Raw genomic sequence first — 14,378 nt, forward strand, 5'->3', positions numbered from 1 at the left:
GATATTCGGAGGTGCGGGTTCGGATCCCACCGGTGGCATGGTTGTTTTTCTGCTGCTTTATAAGTAATTTTGTTGAAGCGATTTATTAATATAAGTATTATTATCCCACTGATAAGCATAACACAAAAAAATTAACGTTCCCCTATGCACCTTGGTTTCGGTGACTGTTGGCTCCCTTCATACATTTGTCAAACGGGCCCCTCATTTCATTTAACTTGTCTGCTAATAGCTTAACGAGGGTCTCGGTTCTGGCAGTCTTGATGCCATAGCTAGCATAAGAGGGTTCTCGCACAGTTTCCGCCCTCGCCGTTAGATGACGTTCTACCTCACGCTCGCGGTATTACAGGACGTGCTACGTTCGCCGCTATGGTCGAGGGTGGCGCTGTTGAACACTCTCAAGGCTCGCTTACACCCAGTAAACATAAATACCCAAGAGAGCAGCAGATTGGACAGCCGTCGCCGTAGCAAAGTTGGTAAGAGCACCGGATGCGATATTCGGAGGTCGTGGGTTCGGATCCCACCGGCGGCATGGCTGTTTTTCTGCTGCTTTATAAGTAATTTTCTTTAAACGATTTATTAATCTAAATATTATTATCCCACTGATAAGCATAACACAAAAAAATTTCCGTTCCTCTATGCACCTTGGTTTCGGTGACTGTTGGCTCCCTTCATAAATTTGTCAAACGGGCCCCTCATTTCCTTTAACTTGTCTGCTAATAGCTTAACGAGGGTCTTGGTTCTGGCAGTCTTGATGCCATAGGTAGCATAAGAGGGCTCTCGCACAGTTTCCGCCCTCGCCGTTAGATGACGTTATACGCCACGTTCGCGGTATTACAGGACGTGCTACGTCCGCCGCTATGGCCGAGGGTTGCGCTGGTGAACACTCTCAAGGCTCGCTTACACCCAGTAAACATAAATAGCCACGAGAGCAGCAGATTGGACAGCCGTCGCCGTAGCTCAGTTGGTAAGAGCACCGGACGCGATATTCGGAGGTCGTGGGTTCGGATCCCACCGTCGGCATGGCTGTTTTTCTGCTGCTTTATAAGTAATTTTCTTTAAACGATTTATTAATCTAAATATTATTATCCCACTGATAAGCATAACACAAAAAAATTAGCGTTCCTCTATGCACCTTGGTTTCGGTTTCTGTTGGCTCCCTTCATAAATTTGTCAAACGGGCCCCTCATTTCCTTTAACTTGTCTGCTAATAGCTTAACGAGTGTCTCGGTTCTGGCAGTCTTGATGCCATAGGTAGCATAAGAGGGCTCTCGCACAGTTTCCGCCCTCGCCGTTAGATGACGTTCTACGTCACGCTCGCGGTGTTACAGGATGTGCTACGTCCGCCGCTATGGTCGAGGGTGGCGCTTGTGAACACTCTCAAGGCTCGCTTACACCCAGTAAACATAAATACCCACGAGAGCAGCAGATTGGACAGCCGTCGCCGTAGCTCAGTTGGTAAGAGCACCGGACGCGATATTCGGAGGTCGTGGGTTCGGATCCCACCGGCGGCATGGTTGTTTTTCTGCTGCTTTATAAGTAATTTTCTTTAAGCGATTTATTAATCTAAGTATTATTATCCCACTGATAAGCATAACACATAAAAAAAATTAATGTTCCCCTATGCACCTTGGTTTCGGTGACTGTTGGCTCCCTTCATAAATTTCTCAAACGGGCACCTCATTTCATTTAACTTGTCTGCTAATAGCTTAACGAGGGTCTTGGTTCTGGCAGTCTTGGTGCCATAGGTAGCATAAGAGGGCTCTCGCACTGTTTGCGCCCTCGCCGTTAGATGACGTTCTACGTCACGCTCGCGGTGTTACAGGATGTGCTACGTCCGCCGCTATGGTCGAGGGTGGCGCTTGTGAACACTCTCAAGGCTCGCTTACACCCAGTAAACATAAATACCCACGAGAGCAGCAGATTGGACAGCCGTCGCCGTAGCTCAGTTGGTAAGAGCACCGGACGCGATATTCGGAGGTCGTGGGTTCGGATCCCACCGGCGGCATGGTTGTTTTTCTGCTGCTTTATAAGTAATTTTCTTTAGGCGATTTATTATTCTAAGTATTATTATCCCACTGATAAGCATAACACATAAAAAAATTAACGTTCCCCTATGCACCTTGGTTGCGGTGACTGTTGGCTCCCTTCATAAATTTGTCAAACGGGCGCCTCATTTCATTTAACTTGTCTGCTAATAGCTTAACGAGGGTCTCGGTTCTGGTAGCCTTAATGCCATAGGTAGCATAAGAGGGCTCTCGCACAGTTTCCGCCCTCGCCGTTAGATGACGTTATACGCCACGTTCGCGGTATTACAGGACGTGCTACGTCCGCCGCTATGGTCGAGGGTGGCGCTGGTGAACACTCTCAAGGCTCGCTTACACCCAGTAAACATAAATAGCCACGAGAGCAGCAGATTGGACAGCCGTCGCCGTAGCTCAGTTGGTAAGAGCCCCGGACGCGATATTCGGAGGTCGTGGGTTCGGATCCCACCGGCGGCATGGTTGTTTTCTGCTGCTTTATAAGTAATTTTCTTTAAACGATTTATTAATCTAAATATTATTATCCCACTGATAAGCATAACACAAAAAAATTAGCGTTCCTCTATGCACCTTGGTTTCGGTTTCTGTTGGCTCCCTTCATAAATTTGTCAAACGGGCCCCTCATTTCCTTTAACTTGTCTGCTAATAGCTTAACGAGTGTCTCGGTTCTGGCAGTCTTGATGCCATAGGTAGCATAAGAGGGCTCTCGCACAGTTTCCGCCCTCGCCGTTAGATGACGTTCTACGTCACGCTCGCGGTGTTACAGGATGTGCTACGTCCGCCGCTATGGTCGAGGGTGGCGCTTGTGAACACTCTCAAAGCTCGCTTACACCCAGTAAACATAAATACCCACGAGAGCAGCAGATTGGACAGCCGTCGCCGTAGCTCAGTTGGTAAGAGCACCGGACGCGATATTCGGAGGTCGTGGGTTCGGATCCCACCGGCGGCATGGTTGTTTTTCTGCTGCTTTATAAGTAATTTTCTTTAAGCGATTTATTAATCTAAGTATTATTATCCCACTGATAAGCATAACACATAAAAAAAATTAATGTTCCCCTATGCACCTTGGTTTCGGTGACTGTTGGCTCCCTTCATAAATTTCTCAAACGGGCCCCTCATTTCATTTAACTTGTCTGCTAATAGCTTAACGAGGGTCTTGGTTCTGGCAGTCTTGATGCCATAGGTAGCATAAGAGGGCTCTCGCACAGTTTCCGCCCTCGCCGTTAGATGACGTTCTACGTCACGCTCGCGGTATTACAGGACGTTATACGTCCGCCGCCATGGTCGAGGGTGGCGCTGGTTAACACTCTCAACGCTCGCTTACACCCAGTAAACATAAATACCCACGAGAGCAGCAGATTGGAGAGCCGTCGCCGTAGCTCCGTTGGTAAAAGCACCGGACGCGATATTCGGAGGTGCGGGTTCGGATCCCACCGGTGGCATGGTTGTTTTTCTGCTGCTTTATAAGTAATTTTGTTGAAGCGATTTATTAATATAAGTATTATTATCCCACTGATAAGCATAACACAAAAAAATTAACGTTCCCTTATGCACCTTGGTTTCGGTGACTGTTGGCTCCCTTCATACATTTGTCAAACGGGCCCCTCATTTCATTTAACTTGTCTGCTAATAGCTTAACGAGGGTCTCGGTTCTGGCAGTCTTGATGCCATAGCTAGCATAAGAGGGTTCTCGCACAGTTTCCGCCCTCGCCGTTAGATGACGTTCTACCTCACGCTCGCGGTATTACAGGACGTGCTACGTTCGCCGCTATGGTCGAGGGTGGCGCTGTTGAACACTCTCAAGGCTCGCTTACACCCACTAAACATAAATACCCAAGAGAGCAGCAGATTGGACAGCCGTCGCCGTAGCAAAGTTGGTAAGAGCACCGGATGCGATATTCGGAGGTCGTGGGTTCGGATCCCACCGGCGGCATGGTTGTTTTTCTGCGGCTTTATAAGCAATTTTCTTTAAACGATTTATTAATCTAAATATTATTATCCCACTGATAAGCATAACACAAAAAAATTAGCGTTCCTCTATGCGCCTTGGTTTCGGTGACTGTTGGCTCCCTTCATAAATTTGTCAAACGGGCCCCTCATTTCCTTTAACTTGCCTGCTAATAGCGTAACGAGTGTCTCAGTTCTGGCAGTCTTGATGCCATAGGTAGCATAAGAGGGCTCTCGCACTGTTTGCGCCCTCGCCGTTAGATGACGTTCTACGTCACGCTCGCGGTGTTACAGGATGTGCTACGTCCGCCGCTATGGTCGAGGGTGGCGCTTGTGAACACTCTCAAGGCTCGCTTACACCCAGTAAACATAAATACCCACGAGAGCAGCAGATTGGACAGCCGTCGCCGTAGCTCAGTTGGTAAGAGCACCGGACGCGATATTCGGAGGTCGTGGGTTCGGATCCCACCGGCGGCATGGTTGTTTTTCTGCTGCTTTATAAGTAATTTTCTTTAGGCGATTTATTATTCTAAGTATTATTATCCCACTGATAAGCATAACACATAAAAAAATTAACGTTCCCCTATGCACCTTGGTTGCGGTGACTGTTGGCTCCCTTCATAAATTTGTCAAACGGGCGCCTCATTTCATTTAACTTGTCTGCTAATAGCTTAACGAGGGTCTCGGTTCTGGTAGCCTTAATGCCATAGGTAGCATAAGAGGGCTCTCGCACAGTTTTCCGCCCTCGCCGTTAGATGACGTTATACGCCACGTTCGCGGTATTACAGGACGTGCTACGTCCGCCGCTATGGTCGAGGGTGGCGCTGGTGAACACTCTCAAGGCTCGCTTACACCCAGTAAACATAAATAGCCACGAGAGCAGCAGATTGGACAGCCGTCGCCGTAGCTCAGTTGGTAAGAGCCCCGGACGCGATATTCGGAGGTCGTGGGTTCGGATCCCACCGGCGGCATGGTTGTTTTCTGCTGCTTTATAAGTAATTTTCTTTAAACGATTTATTAATCTAAATATTATTATCCCACTGATAAGCATAACACAAAAAAATTAGCGTTCCTCTATGCACCTTGGTTTCGGTTTCTGTTGGCTCCCTTCATAAATTTGTCAAACGGGCCCCTCATTTCCTTTAACTTGTCTGCTAATAGCTTAACGAGTGTCTCGGTTCTGGCAGTCTTGATGCCATAGGTAGCATAAGAGGGCTCTCGCACAGTTTCCGCCCTCGCCGTTAGATGACGTTCTACGTCACGCTCGCGGTGTTACAGGATGTGCTACGTCCGCCGCTATGGTCGAGGGTGGCGCTTGTGAACACTCTCAAAGCTCGCTTACACCCAGTAAACATAAATACCCACGAGAGCAGCAGATTGGACAGCCGTCGCCGTAGCTCAGTTGGTAAGAGCACCGGACGCGATATTCGGAGGTCGTGGGTTCGGATCCCACCGGCGGCATGGTTGTTTTTCTGCTGCTTTATAAGTAATTTTCTTTAAGCGATTTATTAATCTAAGTATTATTATCCCACTGATAAGCATAACACATAAAAAAAATTAATGTTCCCCTATGCACCTTGGTTTCGGTGACTGTTGGCTCCCTTCATAAATTTCTCAAACGGGCCCCTCATTTCATTTAACTTGTCTGCTAATAGCTTAACGAGGGTCTTGGTTCTGGCAGTCTTGATGCCATAGGTAGCATAAGAGGGCTCTCGCACAGTTTCCGCCCTCGCCGTTAGATGACGTTCTACGTCACGCTCGCGGTATTACAGGACGTTATACGTCCGCCGCCATGGTCGAGGGTGGCGCTGGTTAACACTCTCAACGCTCGCTTACACCCAGTAAACATAAATACCCACGAGAGCAGCAGATTGGAGAGCCGTCGCCGTAGCTCCGTTGGTAAAAGCACCGGACGCGATATTCGGAGGTGCGGGTTCGGATCCCACCGGTGGCATGGTTGTTTTTCTGCTGCTTTATAAGTAATTTTGTTGAAGCGATTTAATAATATAAGTATTATTATCCCACTGATAAGCATAACACAAAAAAATTAACGTTCCCTTATGCACCTTGGTTTCGGTGACTGTTGGCTCCCTTCATACATTTGTCAAACGGGCCCCTCATTTCATTTAACTTGTCTGCTAATAGCTTAACGAGGGTCTCGGTTCTGGCAGTCTTGATGCCATAGCTAGCATAAGAGGGTTCTCGCACAGTTTCCGCCCTCGCCGTTAGATGACGTTCTAGCTCACGCTCGCGGTATTACAGGACGTGCTACGTTCGCCGCTATGGTCGAGGGTGGCGCTGTTGAACACTCTCAAGGCTCGCTTACACCCACTAAACATAAATACCCAAGAGAGCAGCAGATTGGACAGCCGTCGCCGTAGCAAAGTTGGTAAGAGCACCGGATGCGATATTCGGAGGTCGTGGGTTCGGATCCCACCGGCGGCATGGCTGTTTTTCTGCTGCTTTATAAGTAATTTTCTTTAAACGATTTATTAATCTAAATATTATTATCCCACTGATAAGCATAACACAAAAAAATTTGCGTTCCTCTATGCACCTTGGTTTCGGTGACTGTTGGCTCCCTTCATAAATTTGTCAAACGGGCCCCTCATTTCCTTTAACTTGTCTGCTAATAGCTTAACGAGTGTCTCGGTTCTGGCAATCTTGATGCCATAGGTAGCATAAGAGGGCTCTCGCACAGTTTCCGCCCTCGCCGTTAGATGACGTTCTACGTCACGCTCGCGGTGTTACAGGATGTGCTACGTCCGCCGCTATGGTCGAGGGTGGCGCTTGTGAACACTCTCAAGGCTCGCTTACACCCAGTAAACATAAATACCCACGAGAGCAGCAGATTGGAGAGCCGTCGCCGTAGCTCCGTTGGTAAAAGCACCGGACGCGATATTCGGAGGTGCGGGTTTGGATCCCACCGGTGGCATGGTTGTTTTTCTGCTGCTTTATAAGTAATTTTGTTGAAGCGATTTATTAATATAAGTATTATTATCCCACTGATAAGCATAACACAAAAAAATTAACGTTCCCCTATGCACCTTGGTTTCGGTGACTGTTGGCTCCCTTCATACATTTGTCAAACGGGCCCCTCATTTCATTTAACTTGTCTGCTAATAGCTTAACGAGGGTCTCGGTTCTGGCAGTCTTGATGCCATAGCTAGCATAAGAGGGTTCTCGCACAGTTTCCGCCCTCGCCGTTAGATGACGTTCTACCTCACGCTCGCGGTATTACAGGACGTGCTACGTTCGCCGCTATGGTCGAGGGTGGCGCTGTTGAACACTCTCAAGGCTCGCTTACACCCACTAAACATAAATACCCAAGAGAGCAGCAGATTGGACAGCCGTCGCCGTAGCAAAGTTGGTAAGAGCACCGGATGCGATATTCGGAGGTCGTGGGTTCGGATCCCACCGGCGGCATGGCTGTTTTTCTGCTGCTTTATAAGTAATTTTCTTTAAACGATTTATTAATCTAAATATTATTATCCCACTGATAAGCATAACACAAAAAAATTTCCGTTCCTCTATGCACCTTGGTTTCGGTGACTGTTGGCTCCCTTCATAAATTTGTCAAACGGGCCCCTCATTTCCTTTAACTTGTCTGCTAATAGCTTAACGAGGGTCTTGGTTCTGGCAGTCTTGATGCCATAGGTAGCATAAGAGGGCTCTCGCACAGTTTCCGCCCTCGCCGTTAGATGACGTTATACGCCACGTTCGCGGTATTACAGGACGTGCTACGTCCGCCGCTATGGCCGAGGGTTGCGCTGGTGAACACTCTCAAGGCTCGCTTACACCCAGTAAACATAAATAGCCACGAGAGCAGCAGATTGGACAGCCGTCGCCGTAGCTCAGTTGGTAAGAGCACCGGACGCGATATTCGGAGGTCGTGGGTTCGGATCCCACCGGCGGCATGGCTGTTTTTCTGCTGCTTTATAAGTAATTTTCTTTAAACGATTTATTAATCTAAATATTATTATCCCACTGATAAGCATAACACAAAAAAATTAGCGTTCCTCTATGCACCTTGGTTTCGGTTTCTGTTGGCTCCCTTCATAAATTTGTCAAACGGGCCCCTCATTTCCTTTAACTTGTCTGCTAATAGCTTAACGAGTGTCTCGGTTCTGGCAGTCTTGATGCCATAGGTAGCATAAGAGGGCTCTCGCACAGTTTCCGCCCTCGCCGTTAGATGACGTTCTACGTCACGCTCGCGGTGTTACAGGATGTGCTACGTCCGCCGCTATGGTCGAGGGTGGCGCTTGTGAACACTCTCAAGGCTCGCTTACACCCAGTAAACATAAATACCCACGAGAGCAGCAGATTGGACAGCCGTCGCCGTAGCTCAGTTGGTAAGAGCACCGGACGCGATATTCGGAGGTCGTGGGTTCGGATCCCACCGGCGGCATGGTTGTTTTTCTGCTGCTTTATAAGTAATTTTCTTTAAGCGATTTATTAATCTAAGTATTATTATCCCACTGATAAGCATAACACATAAAAAAAATTAATGTTCCCCTATGCACCTTGGTTTCGGTGACTGTTGGCTCCCTTCATAAATTTCTCAAACGGGCACCTCATTTCATTTAACTTGTCTGCTAATAGCTTAACGAGGGTCTTGGTTCTGGCAGTCTTGGTGCCATAGGTAGCATAAGAGGGCTCTCGCACAGTTTCCGCCCTCGCCGTTAGATGACGTTCTACGTCACGCTCGCGGTATTACAGGACGTTATACGTCCGCCGCCATGGTCGAGGGTGGCGCTGGTTAACACTCTCAACGCTCGCTTACACCCAGTAAACATAAATACCCACGAGAGCAGCAGATTGGAGAGCCGTCGCCGTAGCTCCGTTGGTAAAAGCACCGGACGCGATATTCGGAGGTGCGGGTTCCGATCCCACCGGTGGCATGGTTGTTTTTCTGCTGCTTTATAAGTAATTTTGTTGAAGCGATTTATTAATCTAAGTATTATTATCCCACTGATAAGCATAACACAAAAAAATTAACGTTCCCCTATGCACCTTGGTTTCGGTGACTGTTGGCTCCCTTCATACATTTGTCAAACGGGCCCCTCATTTCCTTTAACTTGTCTGCTAATAGCTTAACGAGTGTCTCGGTTCTTGCAGTCTTGATGCCATAGGTAGCATAAGAGGGCTCTCGCACAGTTTCCGCCCTCGCCGTTAGATGACGTTCTACGTCACGCTCGCGGTGTTACAGGATGTGCTACGTCCGCCGCTATGGTCGAGGGTGGCGCTTGTGAACACTCTCAAGGCTCGCTTGCACCCAGTAAACATAAATACCCACGAGAGCAGCAGATTGGACAGCCGTCGCCGTAGCTCAGTTGGTAAGAGCACCGGACGCGATATTCGGAGGTCGTGGGTTCGGATCCCACCGGCGGCATGGTTGTTTTTCTGCTGCTTTATAAGTAATTTTCTTTAAGCGATTTATTAATCTAAGTATTATTATCCCACTGATAAGCATAACACATAAAAAAAAGTAATGTTCCCCTATGCACCTTGGTTTCGGTGACTGTTGGCTCCCTTCATAAATTTCTCAAACGGGCCCCTCATTTCATTTACCTTGTCTGCTAATAGCTTAACGAGGGTCTTGGTTCTGGCAGTCTTGATGCCATTGGTAGCATAAGAGGGCTCTCGCACAGTTTCCGCCCTCGCCGTTAGATGACGTTCTACGTCACGCTCGCGGTATTACAGGACGTTATACGTCCGCCGCCATGGTCGAGGGTGGCGCTGGTTAACACTCTCAACGCTCGCTTACACCCAGTAAACATAAATACCCACGAGAGCAGCAGATTGGAGAGCCGTCGCCGTAGCTCCGTTGGTAAAAGCACCGGACGCGATATTCGGAAGTGCGGGTTCGGATCCCACCGGTGGCATGGTTGTTTTTCTGCTGCTTTATAAGTAATTTTGTTGAAGCGATTTATTAATCTAAGTATTATTATCCCACTGTTAAGCATAACACAAAAAAATTAACGTTCCCCTATGCACCTTGGTTTCGGTGACTGTTGGCTCCCTTCATACATTTGTCAAACGGGCCCCTCATTTCATTTAACTTGTCTGCTAATAGCTTAACGAGGGTCTCGGTTCTGGCAGTCTTGATGCCATAGCTAGCATAAGAGGGTTCTCGCACAGTTTCCGCCCTCGCCGTTAGATGACGTTCTACCTCACGCTCGCGGTATTACAGGACGTGCTACGTTCGCCGCTATGGTCGAGGGTGGCGCTGTTGAACACTCTCAAGGCTCGCTTACACCCACTAAACATAAATACCCAAGAGAGCAGCAGATTGGACAGCCGTCGCCGTAGCAAAGTTGGTAAGAGCACCGGATGCGATATTCGGAGGTCGTGGGTTCGGATCCCACCGGCGGCATGGTTGTTTTTCTGCTGCTTTATAAGCAATTTTCTTTAGGCGATTTATTAATCTAAGTAATATTATCCCACTGATAAGCATAACACATAAAAAAAATTAACGTTCCCCTATGCACCTTGGTTTCGGTGACTGTTGGCTCCCTTAATAAATTTGTCAAACGGGCGCCTCATTTCATTTAACTTGTCTGCTAATAGCTTAACGAGGGTCTCGGTTCTGGCAGCCTTAATGCCATAGGTAGCATAAGAGGGCTCTCGCACAGTTTCCGCCCTCGCCGTTAGATGACGTTATACGCCACGTTCGCGTTATTACAGGACGTGCTACGTCCGCCGCTATGGGCGAGGGTGGCGCTGGTGAACACTCTCAAGGCCCGCTTACACCCAGTAAACATAAATAGCCACGAGAGCAGCAGATTGGACAGCCGTCGCCGTAGCTCAGTTGGTAAGAGCACCGGACGCGATATTCGGAGGTCGTGGGTTCGGATCCCACCGGCGGCATGGCTGTTTTTCTGCTGCTTTATAAGTAATTTTCTTTAAACGATTTATTAATCTAAATATTATTATCCCACTGATAAGCATAACACAAAAAAATTTGCGTTCCTCTGTGCACCTTGGTTTCGGTGACTGTTGGCTCCCTTCATAAATTTGTCAAACGGGCCCCTCATTTCCTTTAACTCGTCTGCTAATAGCTTAACGAGTGTCTCGGTTCTGGCAGTCTTGATGCCATAGGTAGCATAAGAGGGCTCTCGCACAGTTTCCGCCCTCGCCGTTAGATGACGTTCTACGTCACGCTCGCGGTGTTACAGGATGTGCTACGTCCGCCGCTATGGTCGAGGGTGGCGCTTGTGAACACTCTCAAGGCTCGCTTACAGACAGTAAACATAAATACCCACGAGAGCAGCAGATTGGAAGCCGTCGCCGTAGCTCAGTTGGTAAGAGCACCGGACGCGATATTCGGAGGTCGTGGGTTCGGATCCCACCGGCGGCATGGTTGTTTTTCTGCTGCTTTATAAGTAATTTTCTTTAAACGATTTATTAATCTAAGTATTATTATCCCACTGATAATAATAACACAAAAAAAAATTAGCGTTCCTCTATGCACCTTGGTTTCGGTGACTGTTGGCTCCCTTCATAAATTTGTCAAACGGGCCCCTCATTTCATTTAACTTGTCTGCTAATAGCTTAACGAGGGTCTTGGTTCTGGCAGTCTTGATGCCATAGGTAGCATAAGAGGGCTCTCGCACAGTTTCCGCCCTCGCCGTTAGATGACGTTCTACGTTACGATCGCGGTATTACAGGACGTTCTACGTCCGCCGCCATGGTCGAGGGTGGCGCTGGTTAACACTCTCAACGCTCGCTTACACCCAGTAAACATAAATACCCACGAGAGCAGCAGATTGGAGAGCAGTCGCCGAAGCTCCGTTGGTAAAAGCACCGGACGCGATATTCGGAGGTGCGGGTTCGGATCCCACCGGTGGCATGGTTGTTTTTCTGCTGCTTTATAAGTAATTTTGTTGAAGCGATTTATTAATCTAAGTATTATTATCCCACTGATAAGCATAACACAAAAAAATTAACGTTCCCCTATGCACCTTGGTTTCGGTGACTGTTGGCTCCCTTCATACATTTGTCAAACGGGCCCCTCATTTCATTTAACTTGTCTGCTAATAGCTTAACGAGGGTCTCGGTTCTGGCAGTCTTGATGCCATAGCTAGCATAAGAGGGTTCTCGCACAGTTTCCGCCCTCGCCGTTAGATGACGTTCTACCTCACGCTCGTGGTATTACAGGACGTGCTACGTTCGCCGCTATGGTCGAGGGTGGCGCTGTTAAACACTCTCAAGGCTCGCTTACACCCAGTAAACATAAATACCCAAGAGAGCAGCAGATTGGACAGCCGTCGCCGTAGCACAGTTGGTAAGAGCACCGGACGCGATATTCGGAGGTGGTGGGTTCGGATCCCACCGGCGACATGGTTGTTTTTCTGCTGCTTTATAAGTAATTTTCTTTAGGCGATTTATTATTCTAAGTATTATTATCCCACTGATAAGCATAACACATAAAAAAATTAACGTTCCCCTATGCACCTTGGTTTCGGTGACTGTTGGCTCCCTTCATACATTTGTCAAACGGGCCCCTCATTTCATTTAACTTGTCTGCTAATAGCTTAACGAGGGTCTCGGTTCTGGCAGTCTTGATGCCATAGCTAGCATAAGAGGGTTCTCGCACAGTTTCCGCCCTCGCCGTTAGATGACGTTCTACCTCACGCTCGCGGTATTACAGGACGTGCTACGTTCGCCGCTATGGTCGAGGGTGGCCTGTTGAACACTCTCAAGGCTCGCTTACACCCAGTAAACATAAATACCCACGAGAGCAGCAGATTGGACAGCCGTCACCGTAGCTCAGTTGGTAAGAGCACCGGACCCGATATTCGGAGGTCGTGGGTTCGGATCCCACCGGCGGCATGGTTGTTTTTATGCTGCTTTATAAGTAATTTTCTTTAAGCGATTTATTATTCTAAGTATTATTATCCCACTGATAAGCATAATACATATAAAAAATTAACGTTCCCCTATGCACCTTGGTTTCGGTGACTGTTGGCTCCCTTCATAAATTTCTCAAACGGGCCCCTCATTTCATTTAACTTGTCTGCTAATAGCTTAACGAGGGTCTTGGTTCTGGCAGTCTTGATGCCATAGGTAGCATAAGAGGGCTCTCGCACAGTTTCCGCCTTCGCCGTTAGATGACGTTCTACGTCACGCTCGCGGTATTACAGGACGTGCTACGTCCGCCGCCATGGTCGAGGGTGGCGCTGGTGAACACTCTCAACGCTCGCTTACACCCAGTAAACATAAATATCCACGAGAGCAGCAGATTGGACAGCCGTCGCCGTAGCTCAGTTGGTAAGAGCACCGGACGCGATATTCGGAGGTCGTGGGTTCGGATCCCACCGGCGGCATGGTTGTTTTTCTGCTGCTTTATAAGTAATTTTCTTTCAGCGATTTATTAATCTAAGTATTATTATCCCACTGATAAGCATAACACATAAAGAAAATTAACGTTCCCCTATGCACCTTGGTTTCTTTGACTGTTGGCTGCCTTCATAAATTTGTCAAACGGGCCCCTCATTTCATTTAACTTGTGTTCTAATAGCTTAACGAGGGTCTCGGTTCTGGCAGTCTTGATTCCATAGGTAGCATAAGAGGGCTCTCGCACAGTTTCCGCCCTCGCCGTTAGATGACGTTCTACATCACGCTCGCGGTATTACAGGACGTGCTACGTCCGCCGCTATGGTCGAGGGTGGCGCTGGTGAACACTCTCAAGGCTCGCTTGCACCCAGTAAACATAAATACCCACGAGAGCAGCAGATTGGACAGCCGTCGCCGTAGCTCTGTTGGTAACAGCACCGGACGCGATATTCGGAGGTCGTGGGTTCGGATCCCGCCGGCGGCATGGTTGTTTTTCTGCTGCTTTATAAGTAATTTTGTTTAAGCGATTTATTAATCTAAGTATTATTATCCCACTGATAAGCATAACACATAAAAAAAATTAACGTTCCCCTATGCACCTTGGTTTCGGTGACTGTTGGCTCCCTTCATACATTTGTCAAACGGGCCCCTCATTTCATTTTACTTGTCTGCTAATAGCTTAACGAGGGTCTCGGTTCTGGCAGTCTTGATGCCATAGGTAGCTTAAGAGGGCTCTCCCACAGTTTCCGCCCTCGTTGTTAGATGACGTTCTACGTCACGCTCGCGGTATTACAGGACGTGCTACGTCCGCCGCTATGGTCGAGGGTGGCGCTGGTGAACACTCTCAAGGCTCGCTTACACCCAGTAAACATAAATACCCACGAGAGCAGCAGATTGGACAGCCGTCGCCGTAGCTCAGTTGGTAAGAGCACCGGACGCGTTATTCGGAGGTCGTGGGTTCGGATCCCAAAGGCGGCATTGTTGTTTTTTCTGCTGCTTTATAAGTAATTTTCTTTAAGCGACTTATATTAATCTAAGTATATTATCCCACTG

The sequence above is a fragment of the Amblyomma americanum genome, chromosome 6, assembly GCF_052857255.1.
Source record: "Amblyomma americanum isolate KBUSLIRL-KWMA chromosome 6, ASM5285725v1, whole genome shotgun sequence".
Classification (NCBI taxonomy): Eukaryota; Metazoa; Arthropoda; class Arachnida; order Ixodida; family Ixodidae; genus Amblyomma; species Amblyomma americanum.